Below are 27,661 nucleotides of genomic sequence, written 5' to 3' on the forward strand. Positions count from 1 at the left end.
CAACCTTTTCATACTTAGGAAATGGATCCTTATAAGCTTGATGATCATTATTAGTAGCATGACTAACACCATTAATTGGTAACTTTCCATTATCAATCAAATTCTGAATATCACATTTTAACCTTAGACAATTTTTTGTAGTATGACCAATTTTTCTCTGATGATAATTACAATAGGAATTATCATCCCAATGAGGACCCTTTATAGGAGGTGGTTGCCAATTCTCAATCAAAGTTAATATCTTGCTATCAACCAACTCTTTCAAAACATCCTCATAAGGCCTACTAATCTTTGTAAAAGTTCTCTCTTGAGGATTTCTATAATTGTATCTAGAATTATCTCTATTATTTCATTGAGAAGGTGCTTGAAGTTTCATAGCATGAACACTATCTAATAACTTGTAAACTGCTTGATCATTAGACTTAGGTGCATCAACTACACCATCATAAACCACATGTTGATTCCCTTTATAAGAAGTACTCCCATTCTTATTTCCATTGTTGTGGTTACTCTTGTTTCTATTATGCTTGATAATTCCTTGATTCTTCAAAACATTCTCAATACGAAAAGTTGTTTCTACCATATTATGAAAAGTCTGAAACACCCATTTGCCAATTTCATTTCTCAATTCAATAACCAAATTAATCACCAGTATATCAATTTTCTCTTTTTCTAGAATTTCTCTAGAGTAACGAGAACATAACTTTATCCATCTTTGTAAAAAGGTAACAGAGGTTCTCCTTGATTTTGTTTGAGGTTGCATAAATCCAACATAGAAACTGGTTTTTAAACATTGTAAATGAAGTGTTGGATAATTTTTTGAACAAGTTCCTCAAAATTCTTAAGTGGGGAGTAATCTTAGTGAACCATTCCATAGCTTGACCCTTTAAACTCCTAGGGAACAATCTTATAAGATAAACATATTTTTATGTGCAAATTCCAAGCTTAAAACATTAATCTATCTCACATGATCACTAGGGTCTCCATTGCCATCATACTTACCATAATGTGAAAATAATTCTATTTTCTTAGGGAATTCAACCTCTAGAATACTGTTCTCAAAAGGTAGAGGACACACATTCTATAGAGAAAATGGATTCATAGGTGTAAGTTTATCCATTTACATCTTCATATTTTTCTTAGTTTATTCTTGAAATGAAGGATCTTGTCTCTTGATATTCTTATCCATATCAAAATTATAAGGTACTTGAACAACTTTGTTTATTAAATTGATGAAGTATTTATCCTTATTAATTTGAATATATTGATCCATGTACTTGTGAAATTCTGGGTCTTGCTCTAATAAATCATAATCCACACCAAAACCATGTGTAGTAATTTGAGGATGTTGTTGTGAATTCCTTGGAGGAGACATTTGCCTTTGCTGATATCTATGAGGAGGAGATGGTTCTCTCCTATTTCCCTTAGGAGATTGTGAGGGCGACATACATCTAGTAACTCTTGGAGGAGGGGAAGGTGGAGAACCACCACCACCACCTAGAAAAAGTATATCATTAAGTTTCTGACAAGCTATTTCATTAGCTTTGTTTTTTGCCTCACGCTGTATGAATGCATCCATGTAAGCTTTTTTTTTTTTCTTGCAGAAGATGTCTCTCTTCATCACCTCTAGGAGATCTAGGAGGTGGAGAAACATTACCCCTTTGAGAAAGGATATCATCAACCATTTGTTAAGCCATTTCTTTATCCATTTCTCTATCTTGTGCTTCCATATACATCTTAATCACTTTACTAAACCAACTATTAGGGGTTCTTGGAGTTTTTTAGAAGTTCTTGAGATTTAGCCAAACTTTCATTAATTTTTTGTGCTACTCGTTTCTCTTATTTCTCCAAGTGCGCTATCTTTTCCAATTCATCTTCTTTGATTTTATTGGGTGAAAAGATTTAGGTGACAATCTAGGAGGAGTAAGAAATGGAGAGTAGTGCTGATATCCTCCATGTAATCTCTATCAAAATCATTTGCTAAGGTAGTTCCATAGATATCTTCATGAGTTCTGCAAGGTCCCAAAACTTCAACTTCATGTTGTCTCAATAATCTATCATTTATCATGTCATCCATGATTTTATCTTTGTTTCCAGTGAATATCATGTCTTGCTCAAAAAGTGAAGAGGCCCTAGGTATGTTCAATTCACTAAGATGACTAGGAGTAAACTCAATTTCTATTTCTCCCTTAGGCAATTGATCAAAGATGGATTCTTTTCCTTTACATTTTTTATAAGTTGGAACTAAGGGTAATCGATCAAAGTTAACTTGAGGTTTTTTACCATGACTCACTTGAAACCTAGTCGTAACCAGCATGAGAGGGAAAAAACTAGTAAATAGGAAGACTCCAAGAAGCATTAGTAGCACTCTTGGGTAGTAAAGTAATCAATTGTCCAATTAATAAGGTGTAATAATGTAATTGTCTGTCACTCTTGTTAAATCAATCAGCCAATAGAGGTCTCATGATTGGTCAACACAACGTTCCCAGAGGTCTCACAATTGTGGAAATATCCACGAGTTGTAATGTAATATAAAATGTAATAATATGAGACAGATTGATATGCTTAGACAAGTGAATACCCACAATCCAAGGATGAGATCAAAGAATCCCAAAGAAAACCTTCTCTACTAGGGTAATCTCTAACTTTGCAAGTTTTGATGTTGGCAACAAGACAAGACAAGATTTACTAACTGAAAGATAGCTATGATGCAAGGATCTCAAGTGAACAATTTTAGACACTCAAGATTAGGTCCATAATGGTCAAATCAACTCAAGAATGACAAAAACAAGGTTACCCTAGATTCATATTAATGAATTGAACTCTATAAATGATGAATGTTGACTAGGAAATAGGTTCACAATAAGAAAGGTGGCAATGAGGTAGTAAACTGGAAAGTTGGATTTGGGGAACTCAATTTTGATTGCTCTTTTTAACCAATTAAGATCAATTTCAGATTTATAAATAATAATTAGGCACATAGAACAACAATCAAGGATTCAAGGCAAACATTTATAAGCAGTGGGTGAGGGACAAAACAACCTTGTGCATGAACAAGAATAGTGTCTTAGTAGAATCTAATCCCTAGAACCACTATTGTGTATGTTCTCAAATTTTTTTTCAATCGTATTCCTAGAGAATAAAATTTGGCAGCACTATGGTTGTTAGTAATGGTTAAGTTTGCAACTCTTATAATCTCAAGTAGGTGAAATCTAATCCCTGTGCACTAGGGTTTTGACACATTCTGAGAATATAATCAATCAGAGATGTTGAGAAAATCTGATAGTCCAACAAGAGACCACACTTGTGGAGATTTCTTCCACAAGAAAACTTATATAGCGATTGTTGCTCCATGACAGAAGTGACTAATACCGCTCAAGGTTTTGCCCATGTAGTTTACCCAATAAAGGGAGTGTCCACTATAGTTAACCCTCTCTAACAAGGAAGAATCACAATATGAACCACATGGGGATTTGGCTTAGATTAAAGGGTTCCAAGTTTTTGATGTGCCCAAAAGGGAACAAAACATACTCCTCTATCCTCTTCACCTCACCCAAACATAGCAAGCAAATTAATTGACATGCTAATTTAAAATCACCTCACTAAACCAAACATGACAATGAGATGATATCAAATCCTTCCCTACCTACAAGGGGATCTATCATCAAGAAGAGCCTGGAGCCCACTCTCTCAAGATCCACAAATAGTGTTCATAGGGCCTAATTACTGTGTGTAATAGATATGTGAGAAAATAAATTTATGTTCTTTCTTTCCTTTAGAGAATAAATTGAAATGTGATCTATGAAAACAATAAATCATTAAAGTAAGACACATGAGAGGTTCATTTTAATGAAAGGAAACCAAATGTTATAGAGCTTTAAATAAAATACTTGCTAATCTATGCAACACGCTTAGTAGATTTTATCTTATTTTTATTTTTGTTGAGTTTTTCGCATAAGCAAGCCACAAACTCTCCAACAAGCAAGCCAAGCAAACAAGCAAACATGATATGCAATGTATATTCAACTTATGCAAACCCTAGGGTTAGATCTGAAAATAAATTGTTAGGAGCAATAATAATCATAAAATAATCCAAATGACAACTCATATCATGTGAAAAATAAGTGCAAGCTAATCATTAAATACCCATTTTTTAAATTTTAATTTTTGATCTAGTCAACAATATTGGACCTATATGACATGAAGTCGGATCCAAAAACCTAAATGCAGAAAAGAGGCCCTTGTTAAAAAATAGAGAGCTTTCAAAAAATACCAAAATTTTAAAAAGATCTTTTCATTTGTGCCCTAGGGTCCATTTTCCCAAAATAGACTATTTTTTGTAAATTGAGTGTTTGAGTCCTCATATGAGCTCTAAATTCAGAACACAAACTGACATCACTATTTAGAATTCAGAGATCTTTCCAAAAATTTAGACTTTTCTAAAAACATTGCTAATTTGCACCCAAAAATGATTTTTTTCTTGAAAAATAAAGAAAAGATTATAAAAAAAATCAATTACCTCAAAAAAATTTGAATTTTTAACTAAAGCTTCTCTGATATGTCATCAACCTACAAAACAATTTAGACAAAAAAACCAAGCTATTCAGGAGATATGAACAAATCTTTGAAAATCTAGAGTTTTCTTCTCCAAGCAAATCTACACAAGGGGTTAGCTCCAAAAATATCTAAAACCATCATGTAAAGGTGGTTTGCCTCATGGTGGGTGCCAAAAATGTGTGTGAAAAATGTGGACAAATAGCAAACACATTTCTATGAATCCTTACACTTGAAATCCTTCAAAATAACACCATGGAAACAAAAGATCTCAAGAATCGATTCATAGCTTCCTATCATCAATGTGCAAAGACTTTTAAAGGTTTGAAGTGGTGGCTCTCATATGAACATTGGTCTTGGTCTTCGTAAGTACATCCAATGAATGGAAGATTTAAATGATCATGAACATGCAAGATATTTCCAAGTCTCCAACAAAGCTTCAAAAATGTCTATAATAACCGTAGTATAAGAAATCATGATGTCAAAATGAAGGACGAGGTCTCCTTTATGTATCAATCCAAAGAGACATTCCCAAATTGGAGGGAAAATGAAAATTAAATGAAAGGGCACGACCCACATAAGAGAATGTGCAATTAGCATTTAATTAAGAGATGTGGAGTGTAACACTCCATAAAAAGTATAAGATGAGGGGTATTTTTATTTAATATGTAAAATAATCCCTTTTCTTATAAAATAAAGTATGCGATAGTTATTTAACAATTTCTTTCAAAATAATAATTGTTGCACATAAAATTAAGTGAGGAGGGGTTTTATTTAATTAAAAGGGAGCAAATTTCTTTAATTAAATAATGCAAAAATCAAGATGATCAAACTAGTTATTTAAAATAATTAAATAAATGAATTCTAATTTAATCAAGGAAATTGATGTAAAATAATATTGATTAATTAAAAAATTAAAAAAATTCCAAAAATTTAATTTGATCAAAGGAAATGATGATGCAAATATTGATTCAAGCTTGACATAAATTATGAAACTGGCACATAGTCAAGGTGACCACTTTTGTGCGCTTACAACTATGGGTAGTGTTGTGGTTGGTATGGATGTTGTTACTAGTAGATCTGGTGTCGGTTATGTTCCTATAGGGACTATTGGTTAATCTCTTGGATGGTCAAATGCCACTACTAGTTTTCAATCTTCAGATGAGTCCTTTGATTTCCTTGCCACTCTTGTAGGTTTCCCTTTGTTGACAAAGGTAGTTTGTGCAAGTTTTTCTGCCAGTGTTGAAGCTATTGCAACTGATCCCTCTTTTGATGGGTACGAAGTTGTTGGTTATGCTGTGACAAATTCTCTTCTTTTGGATTTGGAGGAGGAGATTTCTTTGGTTGAGGAGAGGTGGAACCTAGTTATTGGAAAACACCATAAGAAGTCCTCTTCTCATTTTGACATGAAGCTACACTCACATAAGAAGGGAGGTAAAGGAAAATCCTATCTTTTTCCTTATTTTAAGTTGGATGAGGGTCTTCTTTCCCATGGGATAGATTGGTTGTTCGTCTTATTTTATTTTTATTTTCTAGTCTCTTTCAAGGTCTTGTTTTGTGGGGCTCCTTTTTGGTCCCTATTTTGGGTTGTTGCATCTCTCTTTGTACCTGATCTAATTGTTTATACATTGTTGAATATCTTTTTGATTTGAAGTTTGAAAATGGTAACAATCAAAATATGATGTGTACGATTAATGTGCATCACTTTTATATAAGGGGTGTATGCAATTTGGTGTAGTGCCTGCCCCTAGTTCGCATTTTTGTTATCAATACCAAACTCTTTTAGGTTAGTTTTATGCTTATGATTAGTAACATTATCAGATATTGCTTTACATTTAGTTGATTATATGGTGAGATTACTTGATACTCTATATTTAATGCATGTATGATGATTATCACAGTGTTTGCAAATGTTGATGATGCTTAGTTAGATGGTTATTGTACGTGTTTTCTTATGAATACTTACCCCAGACTTGCATGTGTATGGTGTGCATGCTTGTTTTCTTTATGCATGGTGTTTTTGATGTGGTTAAGGAAGGGAGTCGTAGTCACCTGCTAGTCGGAATCTACATGATGCACCACTTCTTGCCATTGCTTGTTTAGCTTAGAATATTGTGTTTGTACATGTGTGGAATTTATGTAGGTTGCAGGTACCGGGTATCGACTTCCCTCAATTGTCAGGATGAGCGTACCCTATCGCATTATCTCAATGGTAAGAGAGGGGAGATAAATCTTAAGTCCAAATCCTAAACCCTTTAGCCATTTGTCCTAATTGATAATTAGGACAAGTATCCAAGTTGAGTACCCTTCGAATGCGTCGAATGATGTTAATTCATGATTATAACCCTTTTTGTTTGATTTTGTATGTGCTTTTCTATGATGGGTTTTCATATGTTGTTTTATGAGTCCTTGGTGTATTTTCTATTAATTAAGTCTAATTAAAAGGTTTAATTAATGATTTAATCTAATGGAAAATTAATATGATAATTTTTAATATTTAATTAATTGATAAATTAATTAAATAAGAAGAATTAAATTTGAAGATAAAAGTTAAAGTTTAAATTTAGAACGTGATAATATTTAGTTAATTTAATAATAATATATTTAGAGTTTATTTTTAAATAAATGCTAAATATTATTGATATTTAAGTTAATAAATATTTTATCAATTAAGTTTCTAAAATAAATTAAAAAGTGAAAATATAATTATTTAATAAAAGATTTTAGATTGCATGGTGCGTGCACGAGTTTAAAATAAAAGAAATTAATTAAAAGATAAAATAAGATATTTTAATTTCATAAAGTGTGCATGAGATTAAAGTAATAAATTAATTAAAAATAGAAGTCAAGTGAAAAATTAAATAAAGTTATAATGCAATTAACGTTCATGGAAAAGATTAATGCAAGATAAAAGCAAAGATTAATAAAAAGTTATTAGGGAGTTAAGGGTTGTGAGCAAGGAGTTCTCCCAGGTGAACGAACAATTAGTGCCTTGATTTTTGGGAGAGAACTCCATATCAAAACTTGGGTGTTCATTTTTCATGGACACACACACGAATTTGGAGGAGGAATTTTTGACACGAATTTTGGGAACAAAATTGGGAGACGAATTTTAGAGGAGAATTTGGTCACGAATTTTGAAAGTGCGAATCTTCTCATAATTCTCAGTTGGTTGCATGTTAGCATCAGGTTCAGGTAGGGTCTTGTGTTTTGATCACTGATTGAATTATGCAATTTGATATTCCTGTTTACTTCGTGATTGTAAGAACTTGTCTTCTCAAATTTCATTATACAAATGTGTCAATTCTTCGTTCTAGATCTATTGCTATTCGATTTCATCAGTAAATCTTGATTGAAAAAAATTATCTAGGAAAACCCGTTCAATAATTGAAAGAAATCAGAATTAAATTGGGTTTTGGGTTTGAATTAAAATGGAATTGAGAAAATTAAATTTGGAAGGAGATTAAATTTGAAATTGGAAATCCTATATTGAAAATTCAGATGGTTAAATGAATTTTTTCTATTAGGCTATAGTTGCAATTGTTAATAATAATAATAATGTTTGAATTTAATTTTATTAAATTTTCTTTTATAAAATTTAAATTTAAATACAGATATGGAAAAGAGATATAATAAATTCATATTAAAATTTAAAATAAAGTTAAATAAAATTATTTATCTATTTAAAATATTATTATTATTGAAAATTTAAAATAAAATAAAATAATGCATATTCTCTTATGCAATTTGAGGAGATATTGTTTAAATACTTTAATTAAATATAAATTACAAAAAAAATAAAAAAATAAAAAAATTATATAAGTGGGAGGGTTTTACCCCCACCACTTACCATTTTATTTTCACCAGTTACCTAGGTTGCTGACATGGCTCCCAACGCAAGTCTGCACTGCGTTAATCGCAGTGTACTTGTACCTGCAATTTGCTTTTAAAATTACTACACAGTTATAATAAAAACCGCTGCCCTATTTTCATAAAGGAATATGTTTTAAGTTTTTAAACTTATTACGTATTCTTTATAAGTTATATAACATTAAGTTATTATTATTAGATGACTTTTAATTAAAATGATTTATAAATAAATTTTATTATTATTTAATAATTTTTATTAATAGATTTTAATATTAAACAAATTATTAATTAATAATACTTTATTATTAAGTTTTATAATGTAAATTTATTATTATTTAATAATATTTATTGATAGATTTTATTATTATTTGTCAATTTAAATATTAATGTATTTTAATATAGTTTTTTTTTTGTAATTATTAATTTATTAATAGTTTTTGGTTAAATATTAATAAATTGAGAATCAATAAAAATATTAGTATAAGTATTTAGATCAATGATTATTAATTAATTTAATTAAAATTAATTGAATTAAAGTTAATTAATAAATGGGTATTATTTGATAAAATTATAGAATTTGATGGAAGTTATTAATGAGAGTTTAATTAATGATGTTCAAAATTTATAAATAATGATTGTAATAAATTCGTAATTATTCTATTTAAAATCATTAAGGATTATTTTTATAACTTAATAAATAAAAGATTATCCTTAGATTGTTATAGGGTAATTGTGCAATCATTTAAATACAATAATAGGTTAATTATAAGGGCTAATTGTGGAAACTTATTACTTTAGACATACCTAAAACTGGAACTTCAAACCTTACATTAACTCAATAATGTATTATCATTCATACCTAACTATGTGATGATTCTATTTTCTATGTGATTATTCTATTGTCTATGTTTTGGGGTTGTTTTAGATGTTGCCCAGTTTAGGTTGTTACCAGAGGCTCGGGGTTATGTGATTGTGGTGATATGATGATTTGTTCTCGATCTTTCTAAACCCAACCATGGTGGTTTGTTAGTATGCTCTATGACATGATTGTATTTACTGGTTGTTATTGCTTTCTAGTTTCCTTGTGTGAAGCTGAGTTGTATGTATTTGAGATACCCAACTTAACCATTTTTGAGTCATTGATCGGTTATATTTGATAACCATTTTTGAGTCTCGATCAGTTATACTTGGATTACCTTCTAGTCACTTTGAGAGGACTGGAGTGTTTGTTTAGATCTTGATGATGTCATGTTGTGACATGTTTTGACTTGACCATTTTGGAGTCTTTGATCAGTATTGTGATTTATTATTGGGATACTTTCTAGTTGCTCATTGCAAAAGCATTAGATATTGTGACTTATCATTGATGCCTTCAGTTGCTGATAGAGAACTGTTGTGATCATTATGATTATGATTTGATGCTTCCCAGTTTCTCGTGGAGAACTGATATGATTATTATGGCTTATCTTTTGATGCTTTCCAGTCACTTGTATAGGGCTGAGGTGATTTTGTGATTTGTGATTTCATGAGCCTAGGGTAGGTTATCTATGTGTAGTGTTGGGAAGTGGCTTGCAATGGGGGCCGGGGCCCTAAGTGGCTGCCAGGGTAACTCATTGTAAGTTGTTTTAATAAGTGATAACATTTACACTAAATGAGAGTAAAATGAACCTAACAAGATTAATTGTATGTTCTCTCCCATGCCTTGAGAGCTAGTACAGACTAGGATGGGGTAGAGAGAACACTTGGTTACGACCTTGCATTTCATAGTATGCCTCGTCAATATGAGAGGATACTAGTGGCCGTAGGGATCACTAGGGACTCGAGATTCCTAAGGGATTGCTCGGGTAACTTCTACGTGACTTTTGCGATGACACTTTCCTGCTTGCATAGTAGATTCCTACATGTTTGTGTTGTGCCTCTGGGTCTAGATGTCAATCTATGTGTTGGAACCTTGAGTTAGTATACTTTTAGGATTTCCTGGACTTAGAGAGTACTTGTGTTATGTGATTTGATATCCTGTTTGGGACTTGAGACTATCTCCTTAGCGTGGTGGGAGTTGACCATTTAGGTTCCACGTGATCGGGTGGTAGTGCTTTTTACTCTTACCATTAGAGATCCGTTCGTAGTCACCGTGGCTGGAGCTTCTTGGTATGCTTGTTTATCATATTTAGATGATGTTGTTTACTTATGCTTTATTCTAGTATGTTATATTTTTATACCTTTTATGATGGATGGATGTATCGTGTATGTTATTAGTTTCATTTATTTTATTGTACTTTGTATCATGGATTCGTGGAAGTTGATGCATTTCTATTTTTACATACGTATATTCTTTTAAACCTTTCATACCCTGTGACTTGTACAATGGATGATTGAGCATTCCGAATTATTTTGCCAAGAGGCATTCAGAATAAATGTATATTATATGGACATTGGACTTCCTGATTATTCTTTCATGTGGATGTGGTAGTTGTTAGACTTAGAATTAATTAAATTTAAATGTGACTCAACGTCTTGGGATCTTTAAGGAATGTAACCTGTTATGTATGTTTGTTGATGATTACATGTTATTGCTTCCGCTACTATGTGTTTAATGTGAATGATCTATCTTTCTTGTTCTTAAAAAAAAAATGTTTGGAAAACTTAGTAAAACTTTAAGTTAATTCTTTTGGATCCCTTGGTGGGGTGTTACATTTGGTAACTGCATAACTATAATTGGTATGAACCATATTGTAACTGATAGACAGTTGCATGAATCAATGATATCACAACAATATCCCCCCACTTAATACATTGATCCCAAAGACATCAAATCCACCTAAGGGACCCCCCACATATTTTGAGAAAATGTTCTTCTATAGTAGCAGATCTTGAACCATACAAGGCTCCATCAAGTTGTCTCATGGCCCTCAAAAAGGTGTAGCTTTGAGATGTGTTTGTAATGTAACACTCCACTCAAGAACCCAAAAGAAATAAATCTAATATGTTACAAAGTTTATGAAACTATTTTTTTTAAACATCAAAGTAACAGTGCGAAAGCAATATACACATACACAACATTTTTACATGCAATTACAATACATATTTCATTGTTGAAGGGTTCCTTCACATTGAGTCACTTTTAAGAAAGTTTTATTAATAAGTTTAAGTGCCAATTACAATGTCCATAATCATAAAATGAATAAACACATACATAATCTCATATATACATGTAGACACCCAAAAATGGATAGACTTGCGAGTTTACATTTAACACACTAATATTCTTCTATTAGTTAAGGGTTCATAAATCATTAATTAATCATCTTTATTCCTCTATAATCAAATCTTTGCATCATTTTATCTTCCTTAATATTCATTAAATAATTAAATTTATTTAATTGATAAACCTTTAATTAATTGATTATTATCAGTTAATTAAATTCAATTTCTCATAATTTAAATAATAATAATTGATTATTTAAATTAACTAATTTATTCCATTTAATTTAATTTTATCTTCATTTCACATCAATTTCAATTTCAATCAATTTCCATTAAATTTCAACTAATATCATCTTTCTAATTTAATTGAATATTTAATTTAATTAAATCTTATTGAATCTGAAAAAAATAATTTTAAGAGGAATTATAAAATCTAAAAATTAGAAAATCTTCATAAACTAAAAAATCAATTTTTCTGAAAACTCAAAATCAAAATACATTTTAAAGTTTCCATTTTCAATTTTTTGAAACTTGATCTCTCCAAAAAATTGAGAATATCTTAGATTTTATCCTTTGCCTTTGTCAGTTTAAAATTGGAAACTTTCCAATTATCTCTCTAGTCTCTTTCTTTCTTTTTTTTTTTTTTTTTTTAAAGAGGGGTAAACGCTTTGACCTGGAGCTATGAACCAGTGAGGCTCCCCATGAGATTTGAACCTTGATGGAGAGAATAACAACTCAACAACTTAACCATCATAACATGCCACTATTGGCTCAAGGGTTTGTGGTAAACCTAGTGTGACTCAAACCGGAGTTGATGCGTAGCATCGGGATCATTAGCCTAACACTACGCCTCACGACTCGCCTTCACACCAACTTGGCTACTCACTCACCCTTTCTCTAGTCTCTTTCATCCTTGTCCATTGATCATTATTTTCCCAAATTGATCTCAACCATTTATGGATTTCCATAAATCTATATAAACAACCCTCCTATCTCTCATTTTCATCAGACTTTAGCATCAAACCTCTGTCAAACTGCTATCATTTTGTTATCATCTAAATCAATATCTTTTATCATTTCTTGGAGCTCAAAGTCTAAGTGCTACCAAAATCACAGCTGAGTGCACACTCTGTACGATCAAAGAGAAGCAACATAAGCTTGGAGTATTTGATTGGTTTGAATGTTTTATTGTGAGTTTCCAATTATTTAGTACTTCTTATTTTGTTGTTCATAGGCTCATGTTTGGTAGCTTATGTGATTTCATTATTAGATCAGTTGGTGTTACTAATCCTCATTTCTTGAGTTTGCAAATTTAAGCCTATACAATACATATATAAAACAATTGATATGATAGAGTACATTCATATAACATCATCCACTGCTCATGTTGTACGATATGCAATAATGAATACAAGTATATCAATATACAATACAATATCCCATAGGATCTTAAAACACATGATACATAGATATATCAAACGAATAAAAGTCTCCAAAATAAGAATAAGAATGATAATGGTTAATTATATCAATGAGAATCCAACATCTATCAATCTGAGGGGGAATCCAAATGGTAAGAAGACACTATCTCTTAATTGTGTGTCACCTAATCAGGCTCCCACTCCCACTATGCAAGAGAGATAATGTAAAATCTAGACACATATAATCATATCATAAAACAATCCTAGGTAAGGAATCCTAATAGCCAAATCTACCTCAAGGGTAACACAAACTACTCATAGAGAAAAATAACCAAAGTCAAAAAGACACTCATCCAAAAAAAATCACATACCAAAATCAACAACAAATACTATGTACAAATCAAATATCAAAATGAAAAAGATACAACCACCCCCAAATCAATGTCAAGTATCATAAGCACAATAAAAAAGAGATAACAACTATCATCAATAAAAGAAAACCATTAATCACTAACTCCAACCATAAAAACACCACCAATGAATAATTGCTATTCATTAATAAAAGTTAATAGTCAACGATAACTGGCATCCAATCAATAAATAATAAGTCATAGTAAATACTCCATCAAAAGTAATATCCAACAAGTACACCACCAAAAAAATATATAAATAAAATATGAAGGAGACTCAGGCTACATATTATGGAGGGTCACCACATGAGCCAACTCAAAGGTTATCCTAGCAGTCTCTTAGGACCTCAACCCCTTAGTGATTCTATATGGAACCAAAATACCCTCTTGTGAAGACGAGGAAACTATTCATACCTCTCAAGGTATCATCCTATTCTCATCCTTAGCTTATACAAGCACTCAAGACATGGATGAGAAAAAATCTCCAAATTATCTTTTTAATTTATCTCAAGGCACGGGGAGGAAACTATTTAATTACTATGTTATCAATTGTTACACAACTTACAATGAGTTACCCTAGTAGCCACTTTGGGCTTTGACATCCATTGCAAGCCACTCCCATAGACATGGACCTAGACTACCTTCCCAAAACTCACAAACCACAATTGTGTCCCATACCACAAAAGTAATATTGATCACATTCAGTTCTTTAACATGCAACCTGAAAATAACACTAGTTCTCATAAATGCTCATAAAAAAAAATCTCATAAAAGAAATCTCAATTTAAATCATAAAGTACATCATGAAATCCAATCAAATAATCATAAAAAAAATCTCAAAAATGCCTCTGGTGCACATCCTAACCTAGCCAACTAAATAACCCACAAAGAAAAACTATCATGAAAATAAATATCACAAGACTATAAATAAAAAAATTAAGAAAACATATGTTTTCAGCCATATGATTTAATTCCAGATCATTTTGTTTTGTTTAGTTTGAGCCATAAAGATGTGTTTAAAAATAAAGTAAGAATATAAAAGTTAATATAAATTGTTATGCTAATATACTTATTTAAATCAATAAGTATTTGAATGTCATCATGTAATATTATCATGTTATTAATTTAAAAAATTAACATAAATGTACATTATTAGGTTAAATATTAAAATCAATTTTATTTCTAAAATATTAATCTGACTTCTATTTAAGTCCAATATTAATAATTATTTTTCCTTTAATTCATTATGCAACTAGAGATAACTCAAACTTGAAATAATAATTTTAATTAAGTTGTCTACAGTTTCTCTCATAATATTAAATATTCATAACTAGATGATTATATAATGAACTCCACTATATATGTTCTTAAAATATAACTAAATCACAATTATAAATTTATTAATTTGTAACTCCACTTGCATAAATAAATATATAATAAGTTATATCCCACTACGAGTTTTAAAAGTAATTGATATTAAAAACCCACTTATAAGAAAATAAATAGTATTTATTTATTTAATTTTTAAAATAAATAATTTTAAAAAATTTCTAAAATTAATAATTAATCCTATTTCTTAAAAAAAATCTAACTTTTTAAAAATATTTTTATAAAATAAAATAAACATACAATTAGTATTTTCACATGCCTTTGATCTCTCAAATCATGCAACCACACCATACTTAGTTTTCTATCTTTTGTATATTTGTTTTCACATGCATGCGTAAGTTTAGTAACAACATGCTTTCCTCTCAATTAATCTTTTTCTTTTCCAATAAATCTTGCAACCAAATTATTTTAGATATAAGACAAATATTTAGCTTTATTTAGAAAATTCATGATAATCACACGGTTCTAATGACAAATTTAAAGTTGAAACTTTAGTTATTAAATTTGTTATTTTCTTCCAATTTTCTATAATTGAATTTTCCTTATGTTAGAAATGATCTTAAAATAATACAATCATAATAATTTTTTAGATTTTTCTACAATTTTTCTTGGTCAAGTTTTTTTGATTAATAAATTTTACTTTTTCAAAATCTACAACATAATCTTTATCCAAAAATCAATACAATAAATTAATGAGCATTATGCAAGCACCCAAAAATACACGAAGTACACAAATCTTTCAATACAATTCTATAATTGGTTTTCAAACTCTACCAAACCATATCTAAAATTTGAGACAATCTGTGAATGCATGCAAATCCAAACCCTCTAAAACTTTCAACAATCCTTTTGATCCAATTCCAAATTTTGCTCCCCAAACCCTGTGTGTGCAAAAATGTGCTCAAATATCTTAATAAAGAGTTTAACTCTACCTAGGGTTTCCAGTTTTGAATATGCAAATGCCTCTTTTTAAAATAAAATTTTATCATTTAATCTTTTCATGCATACTTAAAGAACTTTTTAATTAAATTTTTTTTCCCTCCACTTTATTAATCAGTGCAAGCCCTATTTAAAACTAAGTTTACTATTTAAATTAATAATAATAATTAAAGCTCATTATGTAGATAAAACTCTAATTTAATTATTATTAATTAAATATTTATAATAAAATAATATTCAATCTTTAATCTTTAAATATTTTAATTCTCTTTTTATCTAGCTTCTTAAATTAGACTTTTAAATTAAATCTATTAAATTGAAGCACATATTTAATTAATTTATAATTAATTAAATATCATCATAGTCTAATTTTTCTTTAACCAATTTTCTAAATTAGACTTCTAAATTAAATCTTTTAAATTAAAGCATATATGCATACATTTAATTAGTTTTTAATTAATTAAATATTCTCTTATTTTAATATTTTATTTTAATGAAATAATATTTAATAATTTCCATTATTATATGATTAACTCAAATATTATAATTAAATCATTTACCAAATAAATCACATAGTCAAATCCACATAAAAATAACATTACCAAAACTCAAAAGTAAACAACATAGACAAAGATAAATTCGTGGGTTTAAAAGGGTGTAAAGTCAGCTAAATGTCTTCTTTCTTAGGAAAAGTAGGCTATGGATGGGATTAGACCTGAACATTATCTTCTCATTCTTACCATTGACTTAGTGCGATAGGGCACACTCATCTTGACAATTCAGGGAAGTTGATGCCTAGTATCTGCAAATCTATATAAAATACAAGCATGTACATGTGCATATATATCTAAGATAAATAAGCAATGATAGAAGTGGCACATCATGTAGATCCCAACTAGCAAGTGACTATGACTACCTCCCTCAACCATATTAGGCATGCCAAACATAAATGTAAGGCAAATACACACACCATACACATGCAAGTATGGGGTAAGTGTAATAATAAACCCTAAATATAAATAACATCATATTCTAGCATGGATGCCTCATCATCATGAGGAAATATTAAACATCTTTCTAAGGCACACAATATGACATCATCATAAAAGTAATTTCATTTACTAAGAGAAATTAAAGCATTATCACTACTAGTAGGAAATTGTTACAACCCAACATAATTAATTACTCAACATATCAAAGTATTGCATTTTAAATATCAAATAAGGGCTAACACATCTATAAAAGAGTCATATAGAACTTTAGCAACTAAGTCTACAATGGTAGCAAAGGAGGGGTATTACATATAACCTCTCATTCTTGAACACAAAGTCTTTAATTATTCAACAATGATCTCTAAGAGATGCGATAGATCTCTATCGTTGTCTAGCGAACTTGAAAAGGTATAATTCTTGATCATCTACTTTGAAGTTCACTTGACAATAATCCACATTGAGTGCAATATCAAGTCCCAAACCCGTCTCCAAAATTAGGCTTTACAAAGCATGTACTCTTCAAATTTGTTAGCACCATAAAGCAAAACAAAATAGAAAACCAAAAATTCCAAAAATGATTTTGATGTAGAGCACCATCTCAAAGTGAGAAGCTGACTTGAGATGATGGAAAAAATCTAAGTCATAGCAAGGAGAAAGCTTTGATTCATTGAATAAAGTGTTCTTGCCACTATTCAAACTTTATTTGACATAATGGAGAATATGTGTCGCAACTAGCAAAGTTTCAACATTTTGTAGCATCTCGATAACATCCTTTGGTGTCATGTCCATATGGTAATTGTATGAAAAAACTTCTAGTTCCTTTTTGTAAAAAAAATAGTAATCATGAGTGCAATCATATGACATCCCATACACACCATTTCACTTTCTTAAAAGATACTATCTTTCGTTAACTCATTTCCCTGTACACCAAGGTTCTTAAAATGTGGTACCTCACCATCATGTGATCCCAAATTTATATAAAGGTTAATACCACAAACTATGAGATAATAATTACTATCCTTTTCTCTTCTAGAAACATAACAAAATATTGTAACTTCATGATTATTCACTCAAGCAATCTTAAGGACCTTAGCTGCAATTGACTTGTTTGAGGGATTTTGGCAAATATATATTGTACCACATTAATAAATGCTTATTAAACAAAGATTTTTGTATACCATACCTTCATTAGATTAGAAGTTGACAACAGGATTTGACCATCCTCTTAGTGATTTTTGATTAGGGGTTACTCATGGGTTGAGTACAATCAACATATGAAATGTCATTTAATTCAAAACAACATTCTTCTTTCTCCTCAAGTCTTGGCCAATCAACTCTGTAAAGAAAAGGATATCACCACACTAGTTTGATCTCTACAGTAAATAAATGGGATTTACCACATTATTTTTTGAATATAAAACTCCAATTCACAGGCATGTGTAAAAAATATGGAACAATAGAGTGTGCATAAATCAAGAAATAAGGATTGCCTTTACTGCATATTTCATAGGCATTGCCTTCACCACCGATCTTGACTCACCATGATAGATCTCAAACTTTTCCACTTCTTTGCATTGGACAGATAGGAACATCACACGTGGTCTACAACACTCAAAACATGAAGGAACAATCTTGACTTCTTAAGAAACATGTCCAAATAGAGAAAACACATCAATATTTATCACTTGGTCATCTATCATTGTATGTTTGTAGACCAATTGTTGTGGATCCCATCTTAGTCAGGGGTTTTAACATGCATAGGATAAGTTGTGCGGAATGTAGTGGTGAAGAACAAACATTGGCTCACATAACACATTGTCACTGTCTATTTCATAACATAGTTTTTACTAATGTTTGTGATGACTTTCAATGCTACTTAGTGCACATTGCATAGCCAGAACATTTTAACCAACTCTAATACCATATGAAAATAGCAACAATCATAACTTGATGGGTATTCGATTAATGTGCACCACTTTCATATAAGGATTATATGTAGTTTGGTAACTACATAACTATAGTTGTTATGAACTATATTATAATCAATAAATAGTTATATGAATCAATGATATTATGCCAAAAAAGTTGTAATTGGTTGGGGGTCCCTTCAAAACCTTTTTTTACCTTAATAAAAAATAATAATGCAAAATATCAAAGGCAACATTCACCAACATGCAAATAGCTTGCACTTTGATGCAATAAGTGCAATTGGGGTGTATTAATGGTAAGCAGATGATGAATACATGAAATGATTATAAATGAGAATATAATGGATATAGATAGGGATTGAGTTTCAAACCATGTGAACTATCTTAAATGGTTTGAGAAAATAGGATTTATTGGAGATTGGGTAAGTTGTGAAAATTATATTAATATTTTTCTTTATTCACTATTGGCCTTGGTCATTTTGTAAGCTTAGACTCAAAGATGTTTTGCATTAAGATCTTTGTGTTAGTATGCACACTATAAGAGGAGTTGTATGATCAAGAGTAGACTTGTCTAAAAGAGTTAGACGACATAGATGTCGTAATGTTTGCTTTGTTTTAGATATTAGTATTGGGAGCTAGCCAAGTAAAGAGAGTCTAAAAATTTTGTTTCTAGGCTTTGAACTTCAAATAGTAAAAAATAAAATGAATACTACACATTAATATTTATTTATAAGTATTACCTATTTCTTGAGACAAACATAATTTTTATTGTTTAGTTTTATCTTTAAAATGTTATTTTGTATATTATACATTTCTACTTCTACCATTAGTAATCATTAATTTTTTTTAAATGTTAAGATTATATATATTTTGAGAATGATATATATAGTTATAAAATAGAATCTCCATTCTATACTTTGTTTTCATTATTTTGCTAAATCAAATGTTTCTATTTTTATCATAAATATTAGACATATTTTTCTATAGACTTATTGATTGCCTATAGAAGTGCAAAAGATGAATTCAAACCTTCTATTTTGATCTAAAAACCTCCATTTTTCTTTCATTCATTTTTATTTCTTTATAGTATCTCCCACAATATCTTCAACATTCTTGTTTATCTTTTGTGCACTGCATCTTCCTCAAGGATGCTATTTCAATAATTGAAATTAACATTAAAGTGGGTATTTCTCTTCCTTTATTGTGGCATTTGTAAGAAAAAATTTCCTTAAGACATTTTTTCTTCCTTCCTTTGTTGAGAGATTGGTAATATGTGATTTTTAAGCTTTCTCAAAATACATTATATTGTTTTTTTGTAACATATTATTCTGTCTTGGGTCTCTTTGCATTTATTTTATCTATTTAACTATTTTAGCTATTCATGGAAGTGAAAACATGAAAATAATTTTTTTTTAATGAAGATTTTGTAAGAAACCACCCCAGTCTTTTCTCTTTTACCTTCTTTGTATAAGAAAAAGAGAGTTCATATTGAAAAAGCCTTCATAATATTTTCCAATCTTTAGATGATATTTTTCCTTTTCTTTTTCATTTCTTTATTAAAATTTCCTTTCTATGCAATAATAAAAAGAGTTAAGAAAGAGGAGTCTACAATACAACCGTAAATTGTGAGTCTCTTATTTGGGAGGCCTTGGGTGTGAGTCTATTAGAATTTAATAAATAATAGTAATAACTAATAACAATATATAATAATTAATTTTAACTTCCACCTCTTACTCATAAAAAAATAAAAATAAATTAATAAAATCTAAACTAACAAAATGGAAGGGGGATTAACAGACGCGTCTTACTCACTACAATGTGTAGTGCCTTTTTATTCTAGGATTTCATGTGAGAAGAACCATTCTCATAGTCTCTAGATTAGATATTATCGCTTCTTCATCATTCCATCTTCTCATTTGAACAACTGATAAGTCAATTTATTCTCATCGTTTTGGTCTATTGTAATCAAGGTCCTTGTGGGGTTTGTTGGTTTGATTTTTTACAAAGTATTTTTTTTCTAATCTTGGTTTAAAAATCAGAATTGAATCCATTGTTTTCCTCCTAGGGATTTTGGTCCTTTGGCCTTGCAATTTTAATAACCTTTGAAAAACTTATCAAACCCTAAGTCTTGCATTCTTTTGAATTTATTCAGATGTGAAGCTTTTCAAATTTTGAATATTCCTTGACCCGTTTAAATCTTTTGTGCCTCCAAGTGCCTTTTACCATTTTTTTTCCATCATCTAATCTTTATAAGATCTATGGCTATCATGTCGTCACTATGAGAAGATGCAAGTGTTTTAATGATAACGACATAGTGATTGCCATGAAATTGATTGGCGATATCGTGAAGTGGAAGTTCGACGATCGAAAAATTGCATTGTTTCAAAAAGTTTTAGTCACACACTTCATGCTAGAATTGTTAGAACTAAAAAGGGACCAAATGTAATGAAGTGCAAGTGGTGTCACCGGAATCCAGCTTTTTCGATGAGTTTCTATGTCACTATCAGAAAAAGTTTACATCTTTTCGGTAGCGACATAGTGCCTTAACAGAAAATATAGAAGATGGCAGCTTTTGAAAAGTCTAGTGACCATGAAAGTTCCCAAGTGGCATTGTGGACGTGTGTCTTTATTACTGTGTTAGATGTATTAATTATTGTAATCATGATTGACTAGCAAGTATTTTCTCGGTACTAGATTTCAACTGTATTCATGAAGTCGCTATGTCGTGACTGGAAAAATAATGGATCTTATTGGTAGTGAAATAGCACCTTGCCGAAAATTGAGAAAGATGGGAAATTATGAAATTGGCGGGTGTTGAAATGCTCCTATCATTAAAATTGGTCATGTGACTTTATTTCTTTGTTAGAAGCATTGATTGGGGTAATGATGGTGGAAATGAAAAAAATTCTCAGCACTAGAATCTCTAAAGCCTTAAAGAAGTTGCTATGTCATAGTTAGAAAATGAAAGAATTCCACCATTAGTGACATAGCACCTTGACGAAAAACAAAAATATGGCAACAATTCCAAAAGGTGGGTCCCAACATATGCTTCATTAGAAATGAACCATGTAATCTCTTGGACACAGTGGCATCCTACTAGAAACAAATATGCATCAGAAATTTTAAGAACACCAGAGGTCGCTATGTTGTGATCAGAAAATCTTTGTGCCTCGCTGGTAGCAACATAGTGCCTAGCCTGAAAATGTGCATGCGGTGGGACCCAAATCACGTGGTTTTATAGGTAGGATTAGAATATTAAGTTATATGCTAGCTTGACAGGACATTCCCACGTCATCAATAACATGGACCCATGCCCAGGTTAGAAGTCAGATGAAAGATTGTAATTGTTGGATCAAAGATCAGATCAACAATCATCACCAAGTCGCTATGAGAAGTTGTGCACTGTTTACCCAATGTGACATGGTGACCAAGGGACCTATTGTAGTTATATGGATGTAATGTAGTTTCCTCGCCTTTAGATTAAGCTCAGATCTACAGCTGTCACTTCGTCAATATGGAGAGTTGCTCAAAATTTAAGGATAGTGACATAGCGAATAAGGAAAATAGATATGGGACCCACCACATTTTTATTAAGTACTAAAGCAAATTTCTTTCGCTCGATCAAGTTGAAATTAATGGTTGTTGCTATATTGCATAGGCAATATGCTCACTCTTTATGTATAGTGAGATAGCGACTCGGTGACACATGTCATTAGGGATTAGTGGGTCTAGTTGGAAATGTCAACAGTGAAGGAAAAGTACATATGGAGAATTTTCATTGGTTTGACTATCAGCATGTCAAGTGGAAGATGAGTCATCCCTTTTTTCACTCCAAGATCGCAGGATTTTCTGAGATCAATAGTGCAAATTTGAAAAGGGAAGGTAACGCCACTTTGTTTCACTTGTAGCTCATTAATGAGGAATGAAAGCTTCACGTGTGGCAAAAAAAAAGTATATTGCAAATGATTTTGTCATTTCCATCTCACTCGAACAAGATTTCAAGCCTTCATTGTGAAAGAAATTAGCAAGAAATTGGTGCTGTGGTTGATTGAAACATGAAACAATTCCTTTTTGCACTCAAAAACATTGCAAAGTTACAGAGAAGAACTAGTAAAAGGTCAAGTAAGTTCCCACGTTCTATTTTCTCCGTAGCATTTTAGTTTTCTACAAATTGTAGTAAATATGCCTCCAAAGAAGGTGTTCTCTAGGCAGGAGGATTATTTGGCTAGGAATATTCATGATGACCTACTTGAATTGCTCCTTGAATCTACCACTGAAATTGTGCAAGTTAAAAAGTTAACTTTGTTAAACCCTAGCCTCAAAATCATAGATGGGTTATATGATAAGGGGAGTTAGGTACGGGATGCCAACACTTCTCAAATTGGTCTTTCTTTATTCAAGAAATGGTTTTCAGAAAGAAATTTATTTGCCCCACATGCCAATATTTGGAAATTTGATTTAGGAAAATTAGTAGTTCCAAGTGTTTTTATGGATTAAAACCTCCTAGAAGCTATTGCAAAAAATTATGATCAAGCAATTAGAGTGGTGAGAAGAATTGATGGTGAAATTCTGATCATAATCAGCCCAAAGGAAATTCGAAAAGTATTTGGTTTAGGGCCTTTGACATACTATCATGTGCCCATCGACCTATAGGAATTAGAGAGCACTGAGGGCACATATGGGAAAAATTGGAAATTTGCTAGCAATTACAACATCCTAGAGGGAACCCTTTGAAAGGGCGTATTTCAATACCAGGGTTGTGGAGGCATACAAGACTCTATGTAGAGGTTTTGACAAAGATGAAGAGGAATTTATGCCCATAGGTTTTATCTATATGATTACTCAGATTTTCTCTTTTGGTGTGGACATTATTTTTGATTTTACCTCATATTTAGCAAAAGAAATTCACAATGGCCTGGTTGGGATTGCAAAGGCAAGGTGGAGAAATTTTTTGGTCACTATTCTTTGTTAATGCATATGTTTTTGTTCAAAGGGGTAACATATTTTGGTAAAGAAATGAAATTAAATAGAGAACAGGATGGGGAGGCACTACCGGTCTAGTTATGGAGTGCAGATATGACCTGGGAAGCAAAAAAGGCTAGTTTTGTCAGGTTTGATAGGTACTTTACTTCAATGTTGAGGTGCCTATTATTAAGTGACAATCCTAGAGTACCAAAGGCATTGGTAAGTCTTATTAGCCCCTAGAAAATCCTATTGGTTTGAAAGTTTCACATAATTGGGAAACTATCATCCCATATTCAATTTCAACTGTCTTTAGGATTTATGGTTTTAGAGGTACTCCTCATGTATTACCTTACCAAGAGCCATTAAAGGTAGGAGTAGCCAAATTTTTGTGGTAGCTAGGAGGATTAGAGGAAACCTATTTGTTGAGAAGGCAAAGAGGGTCAATATTCCCCACTTGCACTATAGCCCACCAATTTGTGATCACAAAAGGGGGTCAACTTTCTTTGCATAAAATATTAGATTAGTACAAGATGGCTGTCTCTCATCCCTATTTTTGTGACATTGAGGGATTTTATAACTTGGCTTTTAGGCATAGGGTCAAGCTTGGAAAAATTGATCACGAGTCATATTTTCTTGAAGAAATAATAAGAAATGAATTCTCCTTGCAAGAACAAGAAACTAAGAAAGAAAAATGTAGAGTGTTCTCAAGGGTTTTGGATTTTATTCATTTTTTTGATGAAAATTATAGTCCTATGGGTAATGCCATCATCGAGGTAGATAGAATAAATAAGCTCATGATTACTTTCCCTAAAACAATGGAAACTATGAATGAGAAAAAGAAAAGTTTTATTAATTCTTTTCTAGATAAGACTAAGGAGGTGACGGGGAGATTGGGATTCACCCCCAATCTAGGGGCAGGGCAATTGATTGTCTAGAAAAGGCCAGGGTACACTATCATTCAAAATAATAAGACCATTGTGGAAAAAGGAAAACAAATAATTGGATCCACTAGTGCTATTTGGGAAGAGAGACCTCCTGAGCCCTCCCCTAAGAGGCAAAAAATAACAAAAGATCAAGGTCCTCACATTGAGGAATATTCACCTTCACAATCCCCTTTGAGGATTGAAAAGGAACAACTTACTGGGGAGAAAATTGAATAGCTGGGGTCATAAGAAGGAATTTTCATTACCTAGGAAGAAATAGATGAAGGAAACCCCCATGAGCCTCCTATGCCAAGCTTAGAGTTGACAGTAGTAGATTTTAAAGGAAGGGAATTAGACCTTGTAATAGAGCATTCTAGTCAACAATTTTTGTTGGATGATAGTTTTTTTCAGTCCAAAGCTTTTTACCAGTTCGCATGGAGAACAAACATAGGAAAGTTTGAAGAAATATGTAATAAGTTAAGAATAGAGCATCCAGAGTTGGAGGAAGTAGCCTTGCAAAATTAGGTAAAAGAAAAGATGATGAAAGAATTCTAAAGTATAACTCCTGAAGAGGGGAGGCAAATGGTCAAAGCATCAAATATTCTAGTACTACCCAATTGGGACATAGCAAATTCCCTAATTTTTAATTATGTTTCAAATGAATTGGACCTACAAGACCAAAATAAAAAGGAATTCATAGGTACTGCTTTCAGTGAGGACCAAGCCGCTTTGGTTATATGGTCATTAAGGAAGGGATCTAGGGCTATTTCATCATAGCCAGATGACTCAGGATTAATGGGAAATATCATTGTGAGAAGAGTAGTAGATACCTCCCATGTGAAGGCAGCTCACATGGGTGTTGGAACATCTCAATTTTTTTTGGATACTGTAGAAAAGGAAGAAAAGACAATGTTTGAACTATAGACTAAGTATGAGAGAGTTTTGGAGGCCTATAATAATGAATTTCATAAAAGAATTGAACTTGAAAATAAGGTAATGGGGAGGTCTTCTAGGCAAAGAATCACATATCCTTGCTCTCCAATGGAACCTTTTAAATCCACTCCTCTCATAGAAATGCTGAATACCCCAAAAAGGCCACAATATTACACAGCTAAAGATTTTGAAGAAGAAAAGAGCAAAATGTGGGCTTTACATGTAGAGCTAAATGTGCAATATGAAGATAAATTGAGAAAAGCTCTCATGTATCTGGTAGACAAAATTGAATGGCCATTGTTTTATGATTAATTAGCAAAAGTAATAAGCATACAGGAAGAGATGAAAGCCCATGAAGAGACATTGAAGCCCATTGTCAATAAGTGGGGAAAGAGAAGAAAAGAAATTACTTTTTTCATGTTACTCTATTATAAGGTCTACCCATGACCATATTGAAAAAACATTTGATATTGCTAATGATCTGTCAAAGTTTGATGACAGAAGAATTGCCTTATAGTTAAAAGTTGTTTCTTATGTAAGCAAGTATAAGAGGGAGAAATTTGATTTATTCCCACGTGCTTTAGATAGAGAGAATACATTAAAGAATAATGATGAATGGGCTAAAAAATTAGATGACTTATTCTATTTAAGAATGAATAAGGTCATCAATGAGAAAGGGCATGCTTGGTGGGCCACCACGACAGAGGAATTAGTGAAGGTCCAATTATTCTTTGATTATTTAAAACAATATTTTGTTAGTATTAATAGGGAAGTTAAGTATGTGCTTAGAAAGAAACATGATATTTTGCAATTCAATTGGCCAGATGACACACTTTTTGACAAGTGGATGGCAAATATTGCTTCTGATGAACAGTTTGAAGAAGTTGAAATAGATGATGATGAGGTGCAGGAGGATGAAGTATAGATTATTGATATAAAAGCACTAGATCAGAGAGAGGATGAGGGTAAAGGTCAGCAATCAATTTTAATTACAAGTTCGGAGGCCCAGGATGTGGACATGATAAAGGAACAAACAAGAGTAAAAATAGTTTTGTTAGGTTAGGATGAAAATAGTGAAAACCTTTGGGTAGAAATTGATTTGCAAGTACCACAACAAGATTCATCATTGGCTAGTATAGTAGCTGCATATGCCGAAGATTCAGAATAGTGGCGGCCAATCAAAGAACCAATAGCTTGTGAAGATGTAACATAAATGGGACCTACCAAAGAATTACTTGATCTATTAACTTTCTGTTACACAATTTTTTTGTCCTTTTGTGACTATTTTCAAAGTGTAAATATCTTCTATAAAGGGACACTTGTCAATTCTCTATGCCTAAAGAATGTTGCATCTCACACTATATAAGTGAGATTCCAAGGCTAGAAAAAAGGTCCAATTTCTAATGCAAATTTTAGTTTACTTTGAATATTGGTCGGTCCAATTATTATAGCAAACTTCATGATGTATCTTCTTTATAATTTTTTTTGAGAATACATTGATGTCACATGATCCTTTGTGTCTTTTCTAGAGTTATTATGAGTTTTACTACAATTGTATACAATTTTCAAGGAAAATTAATACAAAATTGAGCTGTCCCCATATCTGTTCTTGTTGAATTTTGTCTCCTTTGTTATTACATAGTTATTCTGATGTTGTGTGAGCAAAGCTTATCCACTTTAATACAAGTCCCTTGGATTGTATATAAATTCATTATTGCTATTGATTCAATGCATTAAGTAAATGCTTTAGTGAATTTGATGGGATTGCTATGGTAGTAGAAAGGATGTCTATAAGAATGAATTTCAGTAAGAATTTTTGGTAATATTTGTTGTAATACAAAAAATCAGATCTATAAATTGGATTATACTCTGAGTCCCAATGGAATAGGCATTGATCTAATTAATCTAGTTTGTAGATAGGTAGATCATGAATAGGCATTAAGTCTAAAATCAAATTCAATTTTATTTTACTATTTGAAGAGTTTCAAAGATGGTCAACACTTGTTTTCATGTAATATTTCAGCTTTAGTTAGCTACTATTGTTGGAAATACTTGCAAATTTGAGAAGAATTGTGACCAAATCTGCTTATAAGGGATGTATATCATCTAAAAATGTCAAGGAATGGATAAACT

Source organism: Cupressus sempervirens, chromosome 4 (assembly GCF_028749045.1).
Source record: "Cupressus sempervirens isolate cs-2001-9-10 chromosome 4, ASM2874904v1, whole genome shotgun sequence".
Lineage (NCBI taxonomy): Eukaryota > Viridiplantae > Streptophyta > Pinopsida > Cupressales > Cupressaceae > Cupressus > Cupressus sempervirens.